This window comes from Anopheles arabiensis, chromosome 3, assembly GCF_016920715.1.
Source record: "Anopheles arabiensis isolate DONGOLA chromosome 3, AaraD3, whole genome shotgun sequence".
Classification (NCBI taxonomy): Eukaryota; Metazoa; Arthropoda; class Insecta; order Diptera; family Culicidae; genus Anopheles; species Anopheles arabiensis.
The window spans coordinates 35269884-35274553 of record NC_053518.1 but is presented as its reverse complement, the minus strand read 5'-3'; positions in this window follow the sequence as shown (position 1 = coordinate 35274553).

Below are 4670 nucleotides of genomic sequence, written 5' to 3'. Positions count from 1 at the left end.
CACACACACTCATAATGCACTCTCAACGTATGAACACAAGTAAACAAAAAATGCATAAAAATGTGACAAAAAAAACAAACTGTTTTATATTAAGATGAACACGTGCAAGAGCAGCAAAAACAATGGGCAGAATGAAGCATCACCACAAAACATACAGGAATTTTTGCAAAGAGAAAAACAAAGCAGTTAGTTTATGTTTTTTCTTTCCTTTTCCGCGAGAAAGCTGAATATTGTTGTGTTCCTCTTGATTTGACAAAACAAAACTAAGAACATGAAAAGAAAGTTGTAAAAAAAAACACATTTTACTTTGTTGCTTATTCTCTTCAATAATAATACTACTACTACTGGACGAACTAAGGAGTGATGGAGCTTGTCCTTCGTCCCAGTTCCAGCAGCAGTTCGCAATTCGCAATTCGAAAAAGGAAAACAAGAAATGGAAACAACTTTTTGTGATAATTTATGTTATACTACTACTACTACTACTACTACTGCTGCTACGACTATTACGATTATCACTACTACTACTAGTACTACTTAGCAACACTGGGAATATTATTATTATTCGTAGGTATTTATACTTTTACTTTTAAGGCGCTGTTTTCTCTTTTTTATTAATTTGTATTATTTCAAATTATAATAAACCAAACCACTGTGGAAATGAAAATGATAAAATGAAAATTATATCCAGATTTTTGGTGTATTTTTTTTTTTTGTCTTGCTGTTTGAGAGGGGATTTTCAAGAGCATCCGAAACGATTGGAATTTTGGGAATTAAAAAAGGACTTCTATGGGGATGTTTAATTCCGCTTTGAAGCAATCAGCAAAGATTAGCTTCTATTTTCGTGTAAATAATCATTCCACAAACACACATGTGCACATACAGGGAAAATACAGCACGCTTAATTTAAACAAAAGGCCTCATCATCATCATCATCATCATCTTCATCTTGAACCTCTCAAGCTACCAGCACATTATCCTTTCCGGTCACGCAAAATTCGATTGCTTAACCTTAGCATTCCCGTTTCTACTGTAAAAACTGTAAAAACCTGCCAGGATGGAATCTGCCAGGACGTGAAAAATAATTACTGCCCCTCGCCTTTTGCAAGTCATGTCGAATCATCGTTTATTATGTAATTTATTCGTAACGCCGCTCAAACAGGACCTGTTACGGGCTCTGTTTTGGCAAAAGGTTCCCCCCTCGACACGGTATGAAATGCGACTTTTAATGGAAAACGATTCAAAACGATTTGTCATTTTAAACATTGAAAATAGGGGTGTGAGGGGAGAAGACGGTGTTCATATAATAAAACAAAAAGTGTGTAAAAGTATGTGCTGCATGTGTGTGTGTTTTTGATTTGTTTTTTGAAATAATTAAAAGTTGAGAAATTACTTTACGGTAGAAATATTGTACAATGTATCACATTTCTTCTAATCGTACCACCGCCATAGCTTGCCGTGTACGTGAACATTATCATTTGCAGCTGAAGTCGGTTATGTATTGGAAATGGTCATCCACCCCTCTCCCGGAGCAAAAAGGACCTGACCTTATAAAATTATCACCCGCCTTTATGTACAATGGGGGCTGCGCGGTAAGATGACCACTCGCCCGACGCATTTCTCCATAATTAAATAATGGATCCGTACCGTCCGGTAGCGCCCGTGTAAGGGGCCGGGATACCGGGAAACTTCAGCAAATGGGCGCCACGACGAATTGAAGCTTAGCGCTGACCGTCGTCCCTTCCCAGCCAATCGATCTCCCACTCTCAAAAAAACGCCACAAATGAAACGAAAACATTGACCAACTGCAACACAATATAGCACAATTCAATATTATATAACACTCCCACCGGGCTCGAACAACTGGACGCAACCGGGCGCAAGGGGAAGAGATAAAAGTTTCCCCCCCTCCCCTTCCTTACTTCCCCCGTTTGTTTTCCCTTTTCAGAAACAGAAAAAGAAAATGGAAACATAACTCCCCAAATGTGGCAGATAATATATATACCCCATACACATATATATGTACATATTCGTATTGAGCGTCAGCTCGAGCGTGAGCGAGCAAGAAGCCCTTCACGATGAAGGAAAAGCCATTCCAGTGCTCTAAGTCCTTGGAAAAACAATACCATTCCGCTCGCTCCGCACCCCAAAGCAAACGGTCAGACGGTTGAAATAGGAAGCCCCGAGCTCGATGGTCGGGAAGGTGGGTCAATGGTCCCCCTCCCCCCTTCTTTGGTCGTCACTCTGCCCCTCGCTGTGTATTGGACCAATTCTGCTTAACAATTTTCCCCGCAGCAGCATTCGCGGAGTGATGGGAAGGGGGAGAGCGAGGCGAAATATATGAAAATACATTACTCACATTTTTCTCATTTTCACTCCACCAGTCCACCAGTGTGTGTGTGTGTGTGCGTTTGGACTGGTCACTGCTCCGTTCAAGGGAGAAGGGAGAGTGTTTTTCCAGGCGTTTTCCAGGGAAAAAAGGTTGCCGAAAATATCACATCGTCTGCAGACACACACACACACCCGGGCTGGACTGGAACTGGAAACTGGAACGGGGCCAAAGGGAGGACCCTGGGATTGTTATTTCTGGTCGTAATTTTGGATGTGTCCGACGCAAAACTCATCAACAGCGAGCGGCAAAAGCGGTGTGGGTAAAGGAATCCTAGAATCCCTATTTGCTCTCTTTGCTCTCTCTCTCTGTCTTCCTCGTTAGTCCTGACACATTTGCCTCCCTTAGATGCTGACCAGAGCAAACGGACACTTTATCGGTGGCGAGTTTGGCAGAAGAGTAACGGGACACACGCTCGTTAGGGGCGTTCGTTTTCGCAAAGGTTTATGAGTCGAGCCGAATTTTGGGGTGGGGGCTGGGGCTCTCTGTTGTTATAGCATGGCTCGTTTGGTAGATTGGGTTTCTTGCTGGCCGTTGTCGTTGTCATCGTTGGAAGCGGGGTTCGAGAAGGGCGAAGGAAGTGTTGGAGAGCAGGGGGACATTTTCAAACGCACAATTGTTATTGCTATTTTATTTTATGCCTTTGCATTTTTTTGTCTCGGTTTAGGGGGTTAAATTTGTCCTTTCCAATGACGGTCAATGTCTTGTTGGACCGTGGGCCATTAAACTACGATAGGAGGATAACGGTAGTAACTATTCAAGAATGATGCAGCGCATATTCCTCCTCAATCAGAATGTATTTTCGTACGTTAAAGTGCTGATTTTGAGATACGAATAAAATATCTACTCAATAAGGCATTTATTTAGTCTTAACGAATCGCATTTGTTGTGTAAATTGCATACTTTCAGGCGAATTTCGCACTTTATCTAGAATTATGCAATTTGTCTTGCACAATTTACATTTTTTAATTTCTTGAGTAAATTGATACTTATTTTACTCCAAAAACTACACAAAAAAGCTAAAATGTAACAATTAATTCACTTAAAAGTAAGAAGCCATTTCATATCTCAATCGCATAAGAACAGTCCCCCATTTCTTGGGAAAAGCATTACGCACCGCCTTCCGATCCGGAAGCCGCGAAAAGGGGCCAGCACCCATCGTAATATTGCGCAAATTCCCTCCCGCCAACGAAGTGGATGTGTGTTGGACGCTCCCTCGACGATTGGACGAATCGTGGAAAAGGATGAGCAGCCGCAGCAGCAGCGCAAGGAGCAGCACACGGAGAAGAAAAAATAGAAACGACGCAAGTAAGGAGAAAGAATGGCTCATAAATACGGCATAAGGCCACGGTTTTGCAGAGCACGGTGTCCGTTTGCGGGTGGGTGAGCGAAATGGCCAGCTCGTATGCCCGTGGGTGGCATCATCAAACCGCACGTTTTCCCTTCCTTGCCTGTCCTCTGTTTCTCTTTTTTTCTCAAGATTTTCCGATCACCGTTCGAGTGTGTGAGTGAGCGGGAGCGAGCACCGCATTTCCTTTTCCTGTTCGTGCTTATTATCTTTTCTATCGGATAAAACTCCCCCTGGTCACGTTCGGCGTGGAAGAAACTCGCTTGTGCAATTTCATACGCACCGTCTCTCTTTCACTCGAACGATGGTCCAATAGTGCCGTCTCACTTGCACCCTCGGTCGCATCGCACGCTCGGAAGGGAAAAACGCCGCGCGGGACGTCTTCGGACAGGGCCAATGATATCCTTCTGCAAGATATGGAACACAAGTTATGAAATATTTTGACCGCATGCGTGTATGCGCACACTATCTTGCGTCGGTCGTCTCACTCTACCAGGCTCTCTTTCTTTCATTCGCACGCTGCCTCTCGCTCTCTCTCGCTCGCTAAGAAAACTCCATGGCATGCTGTTTCTTTCGCTCTGCCACGAACGACCGCAAACGCTGGGTATGCGCGCACGTGGTGGTGGAGGAGAATAGCGGAAAACGGGAAGCAAGAAAATGCTTGCTTTTTCGCGGTTATGTATCCGGTAAGTCATTCCAAATCGGGATGGGCGTTGGGGCTGGGGATTTATGGACGGTGGAAAATCGAGCCAACAAAACTAGCTTATTACTAGTGTGTGCGCGCTCCGGGGTCGAGTATATATGCGACTGCAACTGCGATAGTAGACGCACCCACACGGATAAAATGAACGCGGGTGGTCGTCGTCGTGGACCTTCCGGAAAACTCGCGCAGAACTCACCGATAAAGCTATAAGGTTTCCGTAGCCGTCCGTATTA